The sequence below is a fragment of the Megalops cyprinoides genome, chromosome 2 (genome assembly GCF_013368585.1).
Source record: "Megalops cyprinoides isolate fMegCyp1 chromosome 2, fMegCyp1.pri, whole genome shotgun sequence".
Lineage (NCBI taxonomy): Eukaryota > Metazoa > Chordata > Actinopteri > Elopiformes > Megalopidae > Megalops > Megalops cyprinoides.
In genome coordinates, this window is record NC_050584.1 from 41,713,281 (window position 1) to 41,737,286 (window position 24,006).

At 43.3% G+C, this 24,006-nt stretch overlaps 1 protein-coding gene across 3 annotated transcripts in view; it reads right to left on the reverse strand.

Annotated features, from left to right (window-relative positions):
- Positions 1-21,593, reverse strand: part of gatad2ab (GATA zinc finger domain containing 2Ab) — a 35,880-nt gene extending 14,287 nt beyond the window's left edge. For all 3 annotated transcript variants that reach the window (XM_036521915.1, XM_036521917.1, XM_036521914.1), the window contains exon 1: positions 21,463-21,593. The gene's annotated coding sequence lies outside the window, so the exon portion shown is untranslated. The remainder of the gene's footprint in view (positions 1-21,462) is intronic.
- Between the last annotated feature and the right edge of the window lie 2,413 nt (positions 21,594-24,006).

The following is a 24,006-nucleotide window of genomic DNA, read 5'->3' on the forward strand; positions in this document are numbered from 1 at the left end:
ACAAACTGCACGCGTAAAATGGCCGCTCGTTGTCTGTAGGCGCGCTGTTCAGCCAAGTCCCCTATGTAGAAACAGGCTGTTGGAAGAGGGCGGCTCAAAGGCTTTTTCCCTGGGGTGGAGAGTCAGCCACTCCTCCCAGCAGCGCGGCCTGGATAAACAGCCTCCCGAAAGGCAGCGACAGGACTGACGCTCCGCAGGCGCTCCCTGCTGCAGCCCCACCGCCCCGCAGCGAGGGGCCCGCTCACACAGCGCGGAGCCGACAACACAGCCGCTCAGGTGAGACCAGCGCAACGGGGCAGGCTGCACACTCGCGCGTGGGAAGATCTGAGGGAGAGAATCTCTGTTCATAAAGTCAGGCCTCATTTCCAGGATGGCTTTGATGAAACGAGCTCCTCCGTAGAATCACTCTGTCTGTTGAGTCCAAACATCCTGAAACATGTACACACACACACACACACACACACACACACGGCCCTATGGTTCTTCCACTGTAAAAATCCGCTTCCCACTGCACACGTCGCTGTGGTACGACTCAGCGGAGTTACGCCAGGACCAATGCGTCTCTTCCCAAGGGGATGTGCGTGCACACAGCTCCTCATTAGGCTTCGGTGTGACAGAGGGACGGACAGCTTCCAAGCGTGCCCTCTTTCTGCAGAGGCGTCAGGGACTTGGGGGGGGCAGCAGGGCCACGCAAGAGCCTGATCAACTGTACTTGGCGCACATGTGAACCACAAGACGACGGAATGGCCGCTGTGCCCCGCCCTCCGCACATTTCCCTATACAACAGCGAATCACTTTGTGCCACACTCTGGAATGATGACGAATTCATGGCCATCCGCCAAAACACCACAATACATCAGCCCTACAGACAGTTATACGTTCACCAGTGGTTATCTTAAGTGAGCTGCTCCCGTTTAAAAAAGGAGAAAAAGGCATAGATGTAAATGTCTCTCTATAAGACGCTACAGCTCTGACTTAAGAGGAGATGGATGGCATCATGAAGATACAACATTCATGGCTCTGTATGTCCCCGCTGCTAAGCAACCCAGGGAAGAAAGGGAACAGACAGTGACCTAAGCGTGTGAGCATACATATACACATTAAACACACAGACACACGCACACAAGCGCCTGTCGGTTTGGGGCAGCAAGTTAAGGATTATATTGTTTCTGTGAAAATGCATGTGTTCTACACAAGTATGCAAACAAGCTCCCAGGTGGCTTTGCTTCCACTTCCTTTGTGTGTTTAAGTGACGGAGAACCTAGAAGGACATGACAAATATTTGCATGATATATACTGTAGATGCCAGGCATGGAGGGAAAGGCAGTCTGAATAAGAATGCAGGTAAAACTGGAAAAGCTGCTTTAAAGGCAAAAAAAAAAAGAATCCATGCACTTACCAGCACACTTTTAGAAGAACAATGTTACCCCAGGCTAACTCTAAAACCACCAAATAAAATTTAAACATGTCACTACTGAATGCATCTCCCTTGTATTTTACTAGTTACTAGCAACAACCTCTCAGCTTTCAGACAGGATCCAGTGTACCATATGGTACCAGGGCAACACACCTGAATCAGTTCAGAGTAAATGTGCTGTTGGATTCCAGTTTACAGCACTCTGATAAACTCAAAGTTTCATTTTAAAGAGGTAAAAAGCACAGCAGAGAAGGTCGTCAATACCAAGCAACACATAAAGGTAGAGATTTGCAGAGCGCCGACTCTCAAACAGAGCTTTGCACTTCAAAGCAATGGACCAGAAAAGGTCTCGTTACAGATGCAGTCTTGGGAAAACCCATGGTGTAACCAGAGAGGCAATTTCCTGCGACTGATTAGGCACAAAATGCACTGAGACATAAACTAGATGGCCAAAAGTATGAGACATACACTATATGGCCCCTCCTAATTATTGGGTTCAGGTGTTTCAGCCACAACGATTGTTAACAGGTGCATAAAATCAAGCACATAGCCATGCGATCTCCATAGACAAACCTTGGAAGTAGAATGGGTCGCACTGGAGAGCTCAGTGACTTCAAACGTGGCACTGTCACAGGATGCCATCTTTGCCACAAGTCAGGTCGCAAAATTTCTGCCCTGCTAGATCTGCCCCAGTCAACTGTAAGTGCTATTACTGTCAAGTGGAAGCGTCTAGGAGCAACAACAGCTCAGCCACGAAGCGGTAGACCACACAAACTTACAGAGCGGGGCCGCCGAGTGCTGAAGCGCGTAACACGTAAAAACCGCCTATCCTCTGTTGAATCACTCACTACAGAGTTCCAAACTGTCTCTGGCTGCAACATCAGCACAAGAACTGTGCGTCGGGAGCTTCATGAAAGGGTTTCCATGGCCGAGCAGCTGCACACAAGCCCAACATCACTATGCAAAGCACGCCGCCACTGGACTCTGGAAATGCGTTCGCTGGAGTGATGAATCGCGCTTCGTTATCTGGCAGACTGATGGACGAATCTGGGTTTGGCGGATGCCAGGAGAGCGCTACCTACCGGAATGCACAGTGCCTACTGTAAAGTTTGATGGAGGAGGGACAGTGGTCTGGGTTTTTCAGGGTTTGGGCTAGGCCCCTTAGTTCCAGTGAAGGGTAACATTAATGCTACAGCATACAAACACATTTTAGACAATTGTATGCTTCCAACTTTGTGGCAACAGTTTGGGGAAGGCCCTTTCCTGTTTCAGCATGACTGTGCCCCTGTGCACAAAGCAATGTCCATAAAGACATGGTTTGACGAGTTTGGTGTGAAGGAACTCCAGTGGCCTGCACAGAACCCTGACATCATCAGTGCCTGACCTTACAAATGCTCTTTTGGCTGAATAGGCACAAATTCCCACAGACACACTCCAAAATCTCGTGAAAAGCCTTCCCAGAAGAGTGGAGGCTGTTATAGCTGCAAGGGGGGGGGGGGCAACTCCTTATTAATGCCCGTGGTTTGGGATGCCCAGCAAGTTCATATAGGTGCAGGGCTCCAGACCGCGACCATTTAGTCGCATTTTGCGACCATTTTTGGAGACAGTGCGACTAAATATACATAACTAGTTGCACCAGTGTGACTTGCAAATATGCCCGCATATGCGATTTTTTGAGAGTGTGCAAGTTAAAATTCCACGTAGTCACATTCGTGCGGGTGCATGATGATCATTAGGCTGTTTTGGTCCCCCTTCGACATGGTTACTGCATTAGCCATTGCGGTAGAAAGTAGTACTTTTTCTTCTTCACTGACTCAGTCGGTCTCTCCGTGCCTGCACAAGCACACTGATGATGAAACGTGCGAAACAATCCATTTAGCTGTTACCATGTTCCAAAGATGAAGCGGTCTATAGCTGATTATTTTAACTCTTTCGCACGTAACGTATTTTATGCTATGTAGCGCGCGTTACGTTACATGGTTCGTTATGTCTTCATTAGCGTTAAGCTTCTCATAGTTTTCACCGCCGCATTTGCAATAATTTTTTTATGTTGAATCGCTGTTTCCTCAAAGCTAGAATTAGCTAGAATTTTTCCAATCTCGTGCGCTAATCGCACTGGTTTTAGCAAACGCACTAAACGGCTAATCACACCGGTGTGACCGTATACGTGAAAGGGTTAATGTTCAGATTAAAATATTTTGCAAATATCAAGTCTCGAGTCACTGTCAATCTTTACATCAATACAAAACTAGGGTATGCAAATTAAGACAACTATTCATCAGCGTGCAAGGTCATTGATTAATACCATGCTGTACCCAAAAAAAAAGGGTGTGACCAAATCATGTGCTGCTGCGACCAACTGAGAAAGTTGGTAGCACCAGTGTTACCAGTGAAAAAGTTAGTCTGGAGTCTTGTGTTTACATTTGTGAATTTATCATTTGGTGTTTACGTTTAAAAAAGCACCATTTAACAAAGATTTTTTCTCTTAACGTCACTTTGTGACTTTTTCCTTTAAAATAAAACAGCACATTGTTATTTCTGTAAATTGCGTATTTATTACCAAAGCATTTATCAGTAATACAGTTAAGATGGAAAAAATATGAATGTGTTGCATTGCATGTCGATTTAAGAGGTGCGTCTAAATTTTGTGCTGGTGCTCCTAAAATTTTCAGTAAGGAGCACCAGTGCTACTAGTGGAAAAAGTTAGCCTGGAGCCCTGAGGTGTGATGGTCAAATGTCCACATGCTTTTGGCCATATAGTGTACATCTGAACGGGCGCTCTTCAGTCACAATCTGGGACTTGGGCAGTCTGGCAGATCCAGACACTCACGGTCATGGAGCACACACAGCAGAATTCTCCACTGCTCTGTCATACACTGTACCAAAATCCCTAACCCCAAACCCACAACTGCCAGGTCCCTTTATCTCATCCACCACAACATAAAAAGATGGGTCAGTGTTTTGGATATGTTCGGTGCCGCCTTTGTTTGCAACACACAGACAGTATCCCACGCTTCACTGTCTGACACTGAATTAAGGACACTGCGCCTGTCTCTGTCTTGTCTTTGCAGGAGTGTCCTGAGAGAAATACTTTCACGCCAGTGTGTGAGACCGACACGACTGTGACATTTTAATAAACGGAAATAAACTGAAAAACGCACTCATCAATTTGTACAGTGCCACACGAGCCCTGCCGTTATTTCTTGTTTCGGCTCAAAACGGAAGAACAGCCAATTGCATTTCTAAAAAGGCTTTCACAATTGGGCTACAGCATCGTGCCATCATTGCTGTACTGTCTGAAGGTCGTTTTACCTCGATGCTACAAGCCAGAGGGTTCAGCAAAGGTGGTAAAGCCCACCTGACTCAATTTCACCCACTCTAAATCGGGTGTATCTGATGGGTAGGGGTGTACATTACTCATTGGTTCACCCACATGCTCAGGATCATTCCCTGCAGATTTATGTTCACAAATGTATTACCAGGTCCTAAGCTTTGTGTAACATATTGGCTAACAATTTTATTTTGCACTGCAGCTGTGGGAACAACCTCACAGAATGTAATCACTCATTTAAATGAGTTTACACCTCAATATATCACATTCACACACATGTACACTAAGGCTGATAACAATCAATAACTTTTCACAGACCACTTGAAAGGAGCTAGTGTTGACCCCCCCAGTTAAAACCTACTAATTTAGTTAACCAAAGTAGATTTAGCTGGTAAACAACCAAAGAACATCTTGCTTTGTGCCTCCAAGAGACGTCGGGTCAGCATAAAGGTTTTCAGCATGTCCCAAACACTCAATTAAAAACTAATGACAACTTTGCTTTTTCTGTGCAGGCCCCCAGACGCCTTGGCAGAGCACATAATGGCCTCCTACAGTCATTAGTTTTAAAGACAGTTTAAAGACCTTTAAAAGATCTTTTTACACTTGCTTTTAACTCTTTGTAAGTTTATTTCTCCTTTCACTTGTTTTATACTTAAATGCCTTTACAATTTACTTTTATATTTTCAACCCATTTCCAATTATCTTGCTGAAAAGCGCTTTGAGTGTCTCGTTTGAGAAGCGCACAATCATTGACGCTTTTTTATTGTTACTTGCTAAATTACCTATTGTACCTAATAAAATGCACACACAGTTTGCTTGGGAAATTATTACCCACTCTAGAGAATGTTGTGTTTGAACAGAATGCTGGATGAAGTGGCACAGAGGCTCCATGGTTCCCAATGCCCTTCTCCAACAGCCCTAAACTCCACAGCAGTCTGCTGAGCACAGAACTGCTGAATACTGCATAAGCAAACTAAAAATACCACTCTTAGGATGACCGATTCATTGACATTATTTGGAAAGGTGCAATGGACAGCTATGCTTTAAAAATGTTACTGCCATAATTTTCCTTGTTGTTTCTCTTGATTTTTTATTAAAACAGGCCACCTAGACTTTGCTACAGACCGAACTGTAAGAAACACATAGACTGCGCATACATACATTATGCTTACGTAAGGGACTGCTTGTTATGCGTTTGCTTTTAATAAGAAACTGCATTTTCAAGACACAATTTAACTGATTGAAAAAAAGTACAGACAAGTCATCCCAGTGCAAGTTCTCCCTCGTCTGTATAAGCATTTACAGTGGCTACGGGCCCTCGTGGAGATTTGAACAGTGTAGTGGGAAGGGGAGTTCCGCGTACGCCTGCTTTCATTTGCATGCGGTGCTGCTGTATTACAGAGGAACACGCAGGGTAGCTGGTCTGAATACCCTGGAGACGGCAGTGAGGACTCAATGTTCACTCTCTCACAAAAGAGCTTCAAATGAGTCTTATGGGGGACAACAGTTCTCAGCCTGGGTGATGGAGGAGGAGGGGGGGAGGGGAGAGGGGGAGATCGGCTCCTGTCTCAAACGTCTGCAAGAGCCATCCCTTTCAGATCCAAGGAGACGCAGACGCAGAGGGTGTAAGGTGGGACATCAAGCACATTAACCTTCATGTAATATTGCATTCACAGCTGAGGAGAAATGGCCTGAGAGCAAGGCACCCAAACCCCTTTAAGAAGGCTCACAAAGAGGATGGCTGGGCATGGCCGCTCAGTTTAGGGGTGCTGCCGTAGGCGCTGTTTGCAGCTAACAGCATGCTGCTGACAAAATCTCAGCTGTTTACACCCCCTGAACAGTCCTGTGTGCACTGCTCTGTCATACCTCACAGGGGTGCAAACGTGGCCTCACTGGCCCCCTTATCAACAGTACCTAGTTCAAACTGGCTCAGCTCAGAGCCACTGATTTTGAATGCATGCCATTCACAGGTGTCCATGAGGAAGCTTGCTTAAAAACTAAGGAAACATGGACACTAGAGGTGACAAAGTGATTATGTTACTGCTAATGTATATCCCTTTACAAACACTGATGAGTAGCTTGTCTTTGATTACTGTCGCCATAATCCAATTCTAGGGAATACTAGTCAAGCGAGCAGCAGTAAAATTAGGCTAATTAGCTAATTTAAGCGTAGACTGACAAGCAGTTCAGTTAAAGCATGCTCACACAATGCTGCACAAGTGCATCAACAGTTTTATAAGTGGCTACATGCACATTTAACTGAATGTGTTGCTGAGCACAGTGTTCACCTGCACCCTGCCTGTCTGCCTCAGCTCCGACTGCAGACCCCACAGCAGCCGCCCAGAGAACAGCCTCTCAAACAGGCTCCACCACCTCTGCCAATTCGGCTCATTGTTAAGGAGCTCTGTGCATTCCGGAGCAGTCAGGACACCCTCACCCATCACAATGTGACTTTAGAATGAGGGGGGGAAAGCAATTACAAAAAGAAATTTCGCATACCTTCCCTGCCATAACGCAATATAACAAGATGCAAAATTATTAGAACCGTGTGCCACGGTGCAGAAACAAAGACATTTCGATTCCTCATTCCTCATGCCACAATAAGCATGCCGAGTTGCACGCAGCCCGCTTGCTGCCATGCCAAATGTATCAGTGTGAGCGGAGACAGATGACTACAAAGTGAGTTGAGGGTACTAAGAGGCCCTCAGAGTAAGAACTGCATCGTCCTGATTGGTGCTGTACATGTTAATGTGTACATCAGTTGATTTAAATTCTGTGGCAGAAAGCTCGACAAATACATTAATTTATCAATAACACAGAGGAATAAATAAATTAATCATGGAGGAGGACTTGTAACCGAAAGGTTGCCGGTTCGCTTCCACACTGGGGCACTGCTGTAGTATCCTCTGGCAAGGTACTCAACCCACAATTGTCTCAGTAAATATTCAGCTGTATAAATGGGTAAAATTGCAAGCTATGCAAGTTATTCTGGATAAGGTCATCTGCTAATGTAAATGTAATTAGATAAATCCAATGCCTGTCCAAGTCTGCTCTCGTACACGGTCGTCATCAGAGCGAGTTGGCTGAAGATTTGATCAAGGATCACAGCATTCATGATGTACCTAATCACGTGAGTGTGTCTGAGCTTCACCAGGAGCTGTTTTGTTTTACAGCTTATAAGGTAAAGTAAGAATCTGATTATTAAGTTTATCCTGAACCAGTGCTGAGGGCACCCTCTTTCTCTAGAGCGACTGGCATGCTCCACTCTTATGCAATTCAATGTAATGTCTCTTTTGGCCAGGAATGGCACCCAGCCCAGTCAATAGTACACTATGGCAAACTTCACATTCAAGATTAACTCCGGTCACAATTACAGTATTTGAGCACTGGAAAAAATCAACATAGGAGGGAAGTGGCAGTGCCAAGAGGCTGCAAGAATCATGCAGCTGATGTAACAACATCCCTTAAGGTTTTGAAGTCAGCAAGTCAACAGAATAATGTGTTCAAACATGTATGAGTACCTGTGTGCTGACATGTGGATGAGACAGTCCAGCCCTCCAGATATATAAACCAGCTTGCAATTCATGACCTCTTTCACCTCCATTTTCTAAAACAGAACCCCAACCTCTGAGCTGGACTGAAATGAAATGCTTAAAGTGGGAGATTAACATGAACAGCTAATGTGGTTACTCTGCATCTAAGCACAATCATACAAATTTCAACTTCAAGTATTACATCTTGAAACCTATGAATCCCAATTCCAACAAACTCATACAGAGGACCCCTGCCCCTTACAAATAATAATGTTCATAGCCATTTTTCCACTTTGTATATGTATAAGCAACAATTAACTCCAGATATTTTTTGCATTTTTAACACTAACACTCATTGGGAGATGGTTGGCAAGATTTGCAGCTACTCACATTTGCATTTCACTTAAAGATTGTTTTAAATGCATTTAAAATCTGTAAAACCTTAAGATCATTTAAGCAATTTCAGGAGAATAACATTACACTTGCTTAAGAGAGAAATGTTTGCAGTGATGAATCATGTTTGCTGGTAATTCGGTAAAATCTGAAATTTTAAATCCTGGTGTAGTGTTAGGATGGATGTCCTCATTGATGACATGACATTTTCTATCTCAGAATGTGACAAGGTCAGCGTTTCAGCTGACCAGTTGTCTAACTTACAGCTACAACATTTCTGGTAACCTCCGCTTTCTGCACGACTGAATCTGACATCACACGTGGGTATGGGAACAGCTGAGGATCTGCAACTGGTCTCCAACTTTGACCTGACCATTTTTTCATTCCAACGTCTTCAGTCAGCACATAACCATGGAAGCTTCTTGTCTAAATATAATATTTTTGTTAGGTTCCTGCTTTTAATTTGGGGATATGGACTGACTAGCTTATCTATATTCACTGTAATGCCACAACCCAAACAATGCAAAACAAACAAAACTAAAATGAATGTATGTATAGTAATACCCTATGCAAGTTTATCAACATTCTGAATAGAATGGCTCCAATCACTATTTGAAGAAAGCAGCCACAACAGCTCATTCTCAGGCCAATTCTCTAGTTTATCAGACTTGAAACCTGTAAGACTTTGCTTATAGAAAAGCAACTTCACATGACCACGTCTTTTTTTCCATGTCACCCCAATTCCTTCTTGCAAATCTGGTGTAGTAAGAACGCCCAGATCTGCCTTGAGCTGGCACTGCGTCCAGAGGCTGAACCCAGCATGAACAGGTTGCGTGAACAGCGCTCTCCGGGTGGGGCGAGGGAGGGCAGTGTGGCCTGGTGATAGATCAGCTGGACTGAGCACACCGCACACTGGCCACTGCTCCTCCTCTTCCCTGTCCCTGATCTCCGCTGCAGACTCGCGCTCACAGGCTGGTTGCAGTCTGGCGCCTCAAGGGTTAAGCCCTGCCATTTTAGCGCCACTGACAGATCAGGCCATTAGGGCGTTACCTAACAAAATGGAAGTCCTTAACCCTGCATCTGCCACAAACTCCACCTGGATTCCCCCTAGCAACATGACGACAACAAGCATGAGCCCAGGAAGTACAGCCAGCCACCCCCCCCCCCCTCCTCCTCCCCGCACGTGGGCACAAAGGAATGTTCACACACAGGAACAGAAACACTGGCTCACGCACACACACACATGATCTCTGTATCTCAGTGGGACACTGCAAATAACTTGTGCTTTACAGGCACATGTGCTCAGCAATGTGTGTGCGTGTGTGTGTGTCGCAATACGCACACCATACTAAATTAAGGGCAACTTTTCTGTCATGCCTGCACTGGAATAAAGCAGAGATACAACAGTCTGAATCACAGACGGACCAAATGCAGCAAGAGATATTGGGGGGGGGTCTTTTCTCTTTTTTCTTTACATTCCTTGATGCAGGAAGGATGAACTAGAACACGTACCTAATAATCCTGTCTGTGAACTATATAAACTAATCGGCTGACGGCTTCATTCAGTTTTAAGCAATTAGTCTGAGTGGCAGATCTTCTGGAGCTAATCTCTCTGTGCCTGTTGGGTCAGAACCCAGATTCTCAACAACTGGCTGTGACAGGCAAACCGTTCACTGCGTTTGAACCAAAGCATCGGGAGACGTCAAGAAAGTCACTGCGCCGGGTTAATTTAGAGATGGTTGCAGGGAAGACTAAAGATAGCAATCCAATCTGGTTTGTTTGGACTGCTGAGGCGAAGGGCCACATAATCCCTGAAATATTTCAAGGAGCTGCTTAACTGATCAAATTTGAGAAGCGTTAAGCTAATGACATGAGGAGTCCAAACGAAGTACACAGCTCAGGTTCAATGTGAACCTACTCACATACATACCAGTGTCTTGACTGCACAACATCATTAGCATAATAAACACGTTAAAACCCATGAGGTTTCATGGATTTCAGTGTGTTTATTATACTAGGTCTACACATGATGCTCCATAAGGACTTGCTGAATACATGAAGATGGCAGGAGAGGAGTTTTCAAATTCTCATTCATTTAAGTGGAGAATCTGACAGCCATTGTAAAGAAAATGAAGGAGAGGGAGTGAAATGTTTCCACCTTGATGTATAAAGACAAAGATAAAAATAACACTCCATGTCAATGGCATGTAAAACGTGGTCCCCTCTCCTCACTTGGACAGGCCATTATCTCACATTAGTGACCTCATGATCCATAGATAATTGCTTTCGCAGTATCAAATATTTACTAGAGTGTACAAAAAGGCAGATGTCCTTAGATCCCTAGTGTTCCATATTCCCCCCTCCTCTCTCTATGAGATGGAGTATTCCCTTGCGAATTGCATAATGTAAGACAACAGCTTCCCGGACACTCTCACCCTCCCATATACGCACAGCCATAACCTTCTCAAGTGACTCAAGACAGGGAGGTGTCCAAGCATTTGCAATTAACTAGTCTCAGGTGGTTCACAAGTGTCAAGCAAGCTGAAAGGCTTAAGATTCAATTGCATTTCACAACTAAGGATCTGGACAGACAAAAGTTAATTAACAGGGAGATTAAATAAACTGAACTGCTGAAACCCTGGTATACTAATACACAGCAGTCCTTTTTAAAACCATTAAGACAGAAAACCATTAATTACTTCAAAACCTTCATATTAGTAAAAATCTTATAGCTGAAGAAATTTCAAGTTGATATCTTAAGCTTTAAATTGTCTCAGTTCATTTGATGGAATATCATAAAGCCACACAATTGGAAGCACACACAGACAGACAGACAGACACACACACACACACACACACACACAGATATACAAAAGTCAGATTACAGTATCAGATTACCGTTCATGGAATTACCCTGAGGCAGGAAGTGATCATAAGAAGCCAGAACTGAGAAAAGTATCTACGCTGGGCCTTCAGTGCAGTTTTACACAAAGAACGAAGGGATCCAACAGAACAAAGAGCACCACACTCACACCGCCCCACATCTGCAACAACCCACAAAACCAGCATCTGATCATCGGCTCCTAAAGAGGCCCTACCTGGTGGCCTGCTACTGAATGGGCGTTGTTGTGGACAGCTGTGAGCTGATCTCCAACGGTAAAACTCCTCCCACACGCAGCAATACACGAGATGTGGCCCGGCTCTCCTCCTACACAAGCGTGACGTCACCGTCTAGATAGCTGCGCCGGTTGCGACACAGGTCAGCCATTTGGTTCCCCTCCTGGACGAGTGCCTTACTGCCGTGTGTGTCAGTGTGGCTGTGCACTGAGAGTTCCAGAGTTGCCATGTCAGCACTGGCCAGTTAAAACAGACAGTGGAAGCTATTGTCAGAGGAAACTGGAAAAATGTAGCCTCAATGCAGCTTCTTCCTCAGCTGCTGATCAACCATGAAGTCCCAATTGCCGAGCCCACAGACAAGCCGGGCCAGACTTCCCTCAAAGCTTCTCAAGCAGAGGACCGAAAACGCCTTGCCATCACTAAAAAGGGGGACATTTCTCTCGGAGGCTTTCGGTGCACTGCAAAGTAGATGCATTTGGACCAGGTCCTGAGTAGGATGTGGTATTACAATTACATTAAAGTAGCACATCCACATTCTGTATAAAAGTACAACAAAATGTGAAATGTGTCTCCAGTATTCCACACTTACATTAAACACAGACAGCTCATCAAATTGTAAAGATAATCAAAATACAAAATATGCAGGTAGACGACAGTTGATAATTGCTAAAACAGCTTTCTAAAACAGTCTGAAAGATGAGGTTCCACTGGAGTTTCAGTAGATGTTTTTAGGCCTGCTTCAGCTTTAAATGCATGGAGTTCAACCAAGATTCCATATTTTGTTGTAAAAGCACATCAATTTGACAGAAGAAATTTAAGCCTGGTTAACCCAACACAACTGAAGTACTCATTTTATAATATTAGAATTTTAGTTTTTTCATGTTGTTACTAGAGATGTAACCAATCTGTCAATTAATGATTAGCTCTGTTGGCAAAAATATAACCAGGTTAATGCTGACTCCACAGCTAGGTTAGCTTAATCAAATTTTCTATAAAGAAATATCTTATCCTTTTCACAGAACAGCTTTTTCTCCAGCATCCAAATCACGTTCAGCAAGTCAGCTACAAGTATCTGTAGCGTACAGTTGAATTAGGATCTAGCTCACTTGGCAGCCAGCAGACATTAATGTTAGTGGAGTGTTATGAAGCTAACGCAGCAAAATGCACATCATGTTAATTCTGTTAATTAGACTTTTATACAGAATAACCCCAGCTTTTAAACAGACCTACTCATCATTATGTGGCAACGCCTTATTTCGTTAGATTACAGTGGTTGCGTTGGAGTGTACTTGCAAAAGTAAGCAACCTACCAATCAAAACCACCCCATAAAACAAAAAATCATGTCAAATCCTGTCAATCACATATGTAAAAACCATTTTACAGACCTGAACCCATAGGAAGCACTGTTAATGTGTGATTACAAATCTAACATGTTTCTACAACATGAGAATCGTATGTTTTAAATGAGAGACTGGTCTAATAGTAAAGCTTAAGCTAAGGAAAACCTTTGTTACATTAAATCTCAATCAATGATGATGTGAACTACACATCTACAGCAGTTTAAATTTCTTACTATTACTAATGTATTTGCACCTTATTTACCCAACCACCCCCAACCACAGGAAATGCATTTGCATCATGTTTAGTAGTATGTAGTTCATGTATTTTTGTTATATAGCCATATGGCCGACACGGTCAACAGGTGGTCTTTCCCCTGAGAAACAACTCCACCAACCCCCAACAGAGTACCTGCCCAGGTCCTCACCAGCTGTCCTGAAGAGAACCACAGACAATACAAAGGTGCCACTGCATATGCCTATTCATAACTTGCCATGCTAGGGGATATACCCTCCTCTGAGGAACCATGTTGCTTTACATAAATACACTACAACTCTGGCACAGTGACTAAAGTCAATATGAAGTCCACCAGGGTAAATGTAAAGAGTTCAGGCATGTGTTTCACCCTCCCCCCTCTGGGAAGGGCCCAGAGGGTCGACTCAGCCAGCGTCTGCATAGTCCTAGTCCTGTGATCAACACCTCACTCTGATGTTTGCTCGCTAGAAGCCTTTCTGCCTGATAAAAACACATATATCAAAGAGAAGTCACCTAAACCCTGGAGTTCTCATACAGTCTGTTGTCGTCCCTTGAAAGAAAACAGTGACTGTCTGTTGTCAAGACAGTGCAGGCAGAGTATAAACTGAGAAAGCAAGACTTACATGAGAACACACAGAGAAGAAAATTATGCAGCCATTAACAACACAGCCATATATATTTAATTTTTATTGGGAGCAAGGGGGTAGCCATGAAAGAAAGATATGGCCCTCTCCTAAGGATTCACAGGCAACAATATTTTCGTAATGGGAATTTTAATAGAATTTTACAGTTATAATAAGTCAACACTGCAATCTATGGTTGGCAGACCAGGATGTTCAATATTACCTATACAAGCCATGGGCTGCATTCAATACTCATGCAGGTCTCTGAGGCTGAAAGACTTCAGAGTTGAGGGAGTCTGACAACCTGAGTGCATTGTAACAAGAATCCACCCATGCAATTTGATCTTATTCTAGCAGTCTTATTTGACAGGGAAAACATTTGTTCGTATTAAGACCAAACGTATGTCACATCAGCGAGGTCTGCTCACTCTTCGAATTGCCTCAGCTCTGGATCCATTCAGTGCTTTGGAAACACAGGAGACTATGTAAGGAACAATTTACTTCCCTGGGAGTTTCACTGATCTACCAACTTTTCAACTAAAAGGTAATGAAAGGGACGAACAAGATATTTATTTTCCGATTTCTTCCAAGATTTTCTTTTTGTACCACAGAGAACATTATGTTAGTGGGACCACTACCACCATCATGACATTTCAATTACAAAGAGCAAGTTTCCACTTGAGCGATCTATGTTTAGGGGATAATAATGACAGGGCAGCTCTGGGCGAGGGTGGGCTCAGAACCTGTGGTAAGAGCCTGACCAGGGCAGAGCTGGGGCCTGTCGCAACAGCATGACTGCACACAACGCTGACGCTCCAATTAGCCTCAGCTGCCTGCCTTCCACTCTGCTTCGCTTCTGTGTCAGGAAGTCGGGCCGCCCAGGTTGGGCAGGCGAACTGAAATCTCTGACTGGCTCCTCGGCAGAAACGCGTCACCCTCCTGAGCTTCCTGTTTACCACTCCGCGCCATCGTGCAGGTCCCAGGGCAGCGCTCTGCGCGGAGGAGGACACCAGCTATCGCTTCATCGGCCTGGCCGTTAACGGCCCCTTCCCCCTTCTCCTCCCCAATTTCACATCAGTTTGCGTCCTCTCCGTCAATTTTGCCCAAAGCTTTAACTTGTAAAACAAATGTATTCAACTAACACAATATATGGAGTCACTAGTGTGTGTGGCACTGTTGTGGCTGCCATGAAATGCTGTTATTCAGAAGAGAGAGCCATTGCAATTATACACAGTGACAAATAATGACAGATGGTTAACTAATGAGACTTAAAACGTTAAGACTGGACTTTCAGTGAGACAGCAATGACAGTGTGTCATTTTCAGCACTATCATGTAGGTGCACCTTTTCTGTACATCTGCCATTAATCAGCTGGAGAAGTGCCACACTGTTCTATGCGGCAGAGTTTAAGCTGTCTACTTACCGCACATCCTTCACGCCATAGGCTCATCCAACTCTAAAAGAAAGCCTGCACAGACCAGCCATGCCTCTCTCACCACAACATCACACGACCCACTAGACACTCAATCATTTGACCAGTAAATGCTCATTCAGTAAACCAAGGCAGACTTTGCTTCTTCCCTGAAACCAAAGCAAACCAGGCAGGTTCAACCTGTTGGCTGGCAGGGGATAAAAAAAACCACTACCAACTCATCATAAAACCATTTCACTACTGGAATTTAAATTACAAATATAAAACCTCAAACTGAGGACAGCTCATAGTTTTATAATTCCAGTAAAACTTCTGATAGGGTGTGACTTCTGACCAACCATAAAAATGGAAGTAAAAAGCCAGTAAAAGAGGTATCTGGCATTGCCCCCAAAATTCACTCCATTACTGTTAACAGCGAGCTGCATGAATGAAAATCTCGTGCTGGGATTCTACTGACCCCATTTCTTGCTAACTTGGATTTGCATTTTTTCAAAGTTAGAAAAACCAGGGCAAACACAAACCCCCCCTAAACTCTGACACTCATCCAGCCAGGTGTATTCCAAGTCAATAATTACTCATCACAAACCACAGAAGGATTTTCAAGTATTGTGAGGTTGTATATAGCCCACAGAAATGTAACAGATGAAGGTGACATGAAATGGATTTATATGAACACACAGACACACATAACCAAATCTATCAAGTCCATACATCACACACACAAATCATGCCAAGTCTACTAAACAGCCGACAAACTTAACTGGCGTTCTGCTTTTTAACCAGCTGCACCCTCTGGATTTCTGACCCTTTTAGAGCAGCAGAGTGGATCTTGAGTCATGCCTGCCTGGATGCATTACTCTTGAAAGGGTTTTTTTTTCCCCATCAGTACCACCGTTCTTCAGGCAGCTCCACGGTCCATCACGAGATGCGAAGCGACACGTGTTCTCCGCTGCTCGCTGAGAGATGCCCAGTCTCTACGCAGTGTGCCTGGCTAGAGCAGACATCTGCTCAGCCGCAGCACCTACAGGGTCACAGCGCTGCCCTCACACATCTCAAAGGGCCCTTTCAACAGGTCCAGGAAAACCGTGAGCAACAGGTCCTGCTCTATCCTCCTGAGAGCAAATCCTAAAATGCCCACTGCCTCTCTTTCTGGGGAATATATACAGAGAAATGACAGCTGGTTGAAACACATTACTGTGGAGTATTGTATTTTTACATTTCCACAATATTCAGCGTCTTTCATCAAAAACTCCTCTCACTTCTAAAAACTCTCAGACCTCTATGGTAAATGACAACATGAGCCACACATTGAATATGGAGACATTGTTGATTGTAATTTTAAAAACTCTTTCATCACATTTTTTTTTTTTACACAAATGACTTACTGAAGGATCTTAAATACATGCTACACACTGGAGTATGGACTTTAGTACTGCCTGCCCACAATGCATTTATTACAGTATTTGCCAATCCAAGTCTCCAAGACGTGGCTAAAATTCAAATTCCCACAATTTGCTGTGCTCACTTTAGCTATTCTGATTGCAGAGGGATGGCCATTGGAGTTGTGATTGCATGTGAAAGCACTCCTGAGCTAGTCAATTTGGGTGCGCTTGGATTTCAAGAGGAAGATCAGAAACCCTTTGCTCTTACACTGTTTTAAGCATGTTTGTACATGCATCACACATGGCATTTCCAACAGGAGCTCCATACTTTAGTGTAATGACAAGGCAATACACACCATTCAGCAACAAATTTATGAAATCAGAGGACCAAACCCCAAAGAAAAGCTTTTGTATCAGGAGCAAAATCCACCCGTTTATACCAGGACAAAAGACGCATCAAAACAAACTACTCAAAATCCAGCTATAAACCCACTGTATACATGCAGAGGATTCCTAGGAAAGTTCTAAGGATAAGTAACAACACAGTTGTAGGAAAATGTCACAATGACCCTATTACTTTCCAAGACCTATGAATCATTATCATCACGACTTTGACGTTTGAAAGCTTCTTCTAGCTTCTTCAAGAGTTGATATCAAACTTTTGCGGCACATACACACGACAATCTTACATTTGAATACGCAACACAGACTCCTTTCCCCCAAATGTCAAATATTAGGTTGAGCAATTTTCTCCATGACTAACCTCTGTAAATATGCATTAATGGCTTTGTAATCTGCAGAGCCACTCACTTTCTGACAGTTAAAACTACCTTTGACCTTACTGGAACACAAAAAAAAACTGAAATATAAAGTGGCATAAGCAGATGTTGCAAAATTTAAGTTTTGCAAATTGCAGCCAAACGACAGATATACAGAGGAGAGTCCAGACAATGTGAATTCTCCTTGCATTTTCATAGGACTTCTGGCAACCAATCTCACATCCACCGTTGCAGGGGGCAACAGTGCTCTAAAGCTCCCCTTACCAGCCACAGAAAACATTCAGCACCAAGAAAGCATGTTTCCAAAAACAGCCTTCCTCACCTGTGGAATGATGCTAGGTGCACCTCTCAGTTTTGACAGGCTCTTCACAGACATGCAACTGGGCATCAGAGGATATTACTGTGGTGGCTTAGCAAGCAGCCATGTGACATTTCATGCCACAAAGAAACTCCATGCCATTATTCACAGGAACAATTGGTTGTCCATTCCAGAACAGCATATGTTAAGACTAGAAAGTAGAATTTTCTCCATAGATTTTACTAATTTCCTTCCTCTGGTTACAGTGTAAATACAACTACCCTATATCCAGAAAGACACACCTCAAATTGAGCGATTCACTGGACTTCACGTTGTACAGGTAAGATTTTATTTATGTGGTGAGCTTTTCCAGCATTTTCTGACCTGCTGAAACACATGCACAGATGCTCACTGGGTGACAAAACCGAGGGAAAATGTGTTTTTCAATAACAGACTGGATGCGGACACTAAAGGCTCTGGAAATAACGTGAACTGTAGATTCTTATTCCATTAGTTCAGCACTACACAGTTCTTCTGTTTTTCACCTCTTGGTTTGATTTATTGTGCTCTTCAGATCAGAAGTACAGAAGAGTGCTTAAACCATACATCTAACAATCCTAGTGTGGTTAAAGCTCTGGACTTCCTAAGTAAAGGTTATAAGTTCAAATGCAAAGGAACCAAGTGTACCCTTCAGCAAGATAATTTAAACAATCCACATAACTGCAAATAACTCAAACTGACTGCAGAGGTGTAGAGTAGTGGGTGTTGAGGGGTGTGTATTTAAATCCTGCCTTGGCACTGCCATCATACCCTTGAACTAGCTCCATAATAAGAGAGATTAAAGAATGTGTCACATGCATAATTCTGAGCACTGTAATTAACTCATGATACAGGCATCTGCTAAACAAATTACTTCAACATAAAGATGGGGGTGCACCCTTTCATTCCTCCGATGCCAGAAATTATCCTACGTTGTAAGTCTATCAACTTCCTTATCCCAAAAAAAAGGAAGCTTGCACACAAACTCTCCAGATCCCCCCCTCCTCTAACAGACGAAGCACCTGGACCATACATCACCATGTTAGCCCCAACTGCCAACTTGTATGTTTTTGAGACAATTATTAAATCCAAAATTCAACAGATTTTGTCACAATTCCATGTGTCAGGGACTATGAGCCAAGTTTCCGATAAGGGCTGCCGACAGCCAAAAACAAATAATAATTTGCTTCCGAGGAACTAATATAAAAATATTTGCTTACCACAGTTCCTGCTGTAGACTGACCACCCCTTCTCCTTCTCGCCAGTCATGTGCCCACACTTAGTCTCATAGCATTTCATTTACTTTCATCTTGTTTCACCTACAACAGAGAGTCTTCTCTAAATGCCACTGTAAATCTGTGTAAAAACGTTACCCCAAATCTAACATGATGTTCCTATGAGGTATCTTATGGGACAAACTGAAACCATAAGCTCAAGAAATCATACTTGCTTTGTAGTTGTGGCTCCCTAGCCTGTACCAAAGAAACTGGAGATCCAGAAAGGATTCCAGCAGATGATCGAGTCAATAAGCCCAGGAAACTTCTGCTTTTCAGACAGCCATTGCACACAAAAGAGAAAGCACCCACCTATACCTCCTACAAACAGCAGAGCTGCATGTGGATCCCACACTTGACCACTAAAGGTCTGATATCAAGAGAGAAATTTAACTAGGAAACTTCAACATTAATTCAGAAGATGAACGTTTAAGGAGAAAGCAAGTCACACAGGCAGTCACACACCAGTTCACTAGTCATATGTTACTTTGTAATATAACACAAAGATTCATTTAGATGTTAAGACATAAAAGCTGAGGAAAAAGTTTTAAAAGTCTGATCAAGCCAACAGGTGTTTGAATTACTGTTTATAGCCTGAGTCTTGAGTTTGACTAACACCTACAACCATTACAGCGTGTTTTGGAATGTTTTGAGCAAATTATCAACACTGACTGACTGACATTCTTTATGAGTGCACCTCAGCAGTTCTCAAAACACCTGCTCTCTACTTTTAATGGTGAGGCTACCTTAAGTCAAGCAACAAAACTCAAGAGCACTCTTTACACTAGGGAGAGGTACACTTGACATCATATCCAAATGTGTATTCACACTTGTAAAACATTTTTACACTGCCAACCAAGCACATTATCAAATTTCACTTGATGCAAAAGCTCAGTTAAAAATGAATAAACGTGCATTGGGCCACGCAATGCAATGCATAAACAGTTTAGACAGACGAAGAAGCTTCATTTAATTTAAGACAAACAAAATATCAGTAAGATGGCCAAGGGCGCTGACATAATTTAGAGAGTCAACAAGCATCTGAACAGATTACAATACTTCTCAGTACCCTTTATGCTGGCACATTTAAACTGGAAATTCACCCATTTAACAGATCTAGAGAGTGGCGTGCCATGACGTCTCCGCAAATGTGTGTACACCTTTAAGATGAGGAGGAAGAGAGCGCCTGCCTGCCGAATTCGGAGCCAAGCAAGTAGGAAGAGTATGGGGACTTTTATTCTGACACAGACATATACTGGCTGCCAGTCGGGTTAAGTGCCACGACTGGGGGCTCAAACCAAGGCACTCAAATATCGTCCACCATTACGCCACCATCGAACCCCCTTTTCCAGCTACCAAATTCCAACGACCACACAACCCCCCTTCTTCAAAATAAAAACAATCTCCAAGACAAACAATAGTCAGGATACCGGCAAAGTGGCCATCGATGTCTGACTCCTTTAAGAATTTTACATATGTACCAAGCAAGCCAACTAAATATTTTAATTTATCAAGACTAAAAAAAAAACAACTTTTCTATTTTGAAACAACAACCTGGCAGCCTGACTAATGAGACTGATGGTCGTTCGTTGGACGTCGGTAGCTAGCTAGCTAACTACCTACCTTGCGCTGAAAACAAATCAGCGGAAATTTCTAACTAGCTGGATAACTTTCACATAAACCAGTACTCATAATACTTGACAAACAGTTACATATGGCGAATTCGGTGCACTCTTTGAGGTTCTTGACTAGCTACCTGGGTTGACCTAAAACGGACAACGAACAAGCTCTTGCCGAGTCCTCGCCTAGCCAGCTAGCTAACTCCCACGGACACTCACACTGCTAACGTTAGCTCGCTATCTATACACACACACTGGGGTTTACCATTTAGTCACCCGCAATTAAGAAATGCGTTCATAAAACATCAAAATAGTTTAAAGAGTCCTAAAATGCATCCGGCTGTGAAGCCACCAAACGAGTTACGTTCAGTGACTTTAAAAGCATCCACCAGCCCAAGTTTAAATGGATTGTGCCGACTTTTCCGGCCGTTTGTTTTCGGCATTCGGGAGAGGTGTATTATCTAGCTAATTAGCAAGCCTGCAAGCGAGCTACACAAACCATTACCTTACACTCACCACAGATAGCTAGCGAGTGGCTAGCAAGGAGGAAAAAACTTCCCCTCGGTTTAATTTAGCTCATTCGGACTTATATAGGTTTTACTCCTAAAACTTTAGGCACATCTTAACTTACGGAGTAGAGGTGGCGCGGCACCGTATTTCTTGGCGTCTTCCTGGCGGTTAGGGTAACTATTTACCCCGTAATTCGGCGTACAAATCCTGGGGATACCCTTTTACTAGCCCTCCCCGTTGCTCCTCCGGTTGCCAAATAATGCGCTTCTCACACATGGAGCTGCGGCGTCACACCATCGGGCATGCGCACATTGGCAAACCAGGGGGGAGCGAGTACACACAACTAGCTAGCTACTGACCATCGCCAAGAAGCGAAAAACCCACACGTTGCAGCATCTCTTTTCATCCCGACAATTCACATTGGTTGCTGCTAGGCCCCCAATTCAGACCCACAGTCCGGCCAAAGAGAGGGGGAGGGTCAGAGAAACAACTGTCACTCAACCCGCCCTGACCTCATCATTCTTCAGTAGCGACAACGGACAAAGCAACATCACTTTCACATTGTCCTTGCTGAATGGATATGATGACACAGAAACAGTTACTAGACAGAAATTATAAAATATACAACCTGATACTAGTTGCGTACTTAAACATAGTAACGAATTGATCTATGCACTGAAAATTCCGATATTAAAAGGTAACAGTGTTTAATGAACTTAATTTGAAATGTCTATTAACTGTGAAGACAAACCTACAGGAATATACACATTACTTCCTCAAAACCCCTAAATCTACCTGGTTAGGTAGAAAACAAATTACTCTTATTCAGCTCATGAGGCTGAAGTACAGCTCTTTTGACAGTGAAATATAGGAGGTAGAAGTGATACATAATGCAGCACTGAACAGCAGTAAATTACTTTGAAGAAGGTGCCCACAACACACATGTCCCTTTTATCAGCCCAAAAACAGACAGGGGGCAGTGCAACAATTAACCTGGGGTCAACCTAATCTAATTAGCTCTAAAATCAAACCTGAGGGCAACCTTTCCCTGATTGTATTAAATGGGCTCCAACAGGCAAGGGATGACTCCTTTCTTGCTGATACACAAGACCACTGAGGATACGAACACTGCCTTTTCATGTGTAAAATAAAAATGCTTCACATATCGTAGAGTGCACAGAAAGGAATTAATTTCACTCCCAAATGAGTCAGAAGCCGCCTTCTTTTCATTTAATAAAAGAAGATGCTACAGGCTAATGTCCATTCCATTGGCATGAGCACAGAATTGGCCACTGCACAATCTTAAACTAATAAGACTGCAGCAGGGCTGTGTAGTAGTAAAGCCCACAACTTGAAATCCAAGGTTTTCGGTTCAATTCCCAGGTGGCCAACTGTGTTTGTACCCTTGGACAACACAGTTAACCTAAACTGCCTCAGCAAATATCCAGCTGTACAAATGAATAACTGTAAAAATAGTAAATTCTGAATAAGAGCATCTGCTAAGGGAACACAACATAAAATCCATTGCTTCTAATATTTTCCAAGATAAGCAAGGGATCAGAGTTTACAAACAATATGATTTGCATCAGTTCAGACACTGAGACTATCTACCTTCACCAGCCTATTCAGAAGCCACACTCCCCTCATCTTACCTGAAAGACAAAGGCCGACCAAAAGCCCAGTGAAACCCACCAGAAAGCGGGTGGCCCCTGGGTAGAACAGGGATCAGGTTTACTGTGGCATGTTTAACCCTTTACTTTACAGGCCAGGGCAGGGCAAGGGCTTCAACGCCTCATCGAAAGTAAGTACCACTGTCATATTCCTTATCACCCCAGAGATCACAGATTTACAAAAAAAAAACATCTTTCTAGGTACAAGTAGGTTAATAAGTTTGAATGAAAAGTCTGAGATGTCGGTGAATCAAGCAGGTAAAATCACAAAGCTTGCAAGTTTCAGACAACCCAGTCAGTTAAATAAAAAAGGAAAAAACTAAAACAACAACAACAATAATAATAACAATAATAATCTAGAGCTCAATGTGTTTCCCCCATAAATTGAGAAAGATCCTAATTTTAACCCCTGGTTTGCCAGGATATTATAATAGACACACTCTCTGTCATATCTACATGAGACAATTGCCAGCACAAATAATGTAACAACCTCAACTTAATCCCCATTTAAGTACAGTAACAATGCAGGAAGTACCCCTCCCTGTCACAATCAGCTGGGCTCACTATTTGGCAGGAAGTGTCTCCTTTCACCACTGCTTCAGTGCTGACACCTCTTACCTAATAAGCATCACTATCTAGCACAACAGTACTCAGCTGCCTTTGGGTACCTATCCTCACCCGACCCCTCTTCACAAATCCCTGCTTGGCTTATATATTTAGATTTATCGAACATATTTGCATTTTGCTTTTCAATAACCCTTACTGCTAACTCTCAAGATTGTATGTCTTATCAGAGGAATGTCACAGCTACTGCACAGCAGGCTGGAAATACAGACAGTCATGTGATCATGCCTGCAAGACTAACCTCCGTGTTGGCAGTCATCCCTGCTGTAATTCACTATCAAACATGACTCCAACACAATCTGGATCAGTACCCAGTTTTTACTTAATGCTGAAAATAAAAATAAGGGCACAAGAAAGTGTTCACCTTTAAT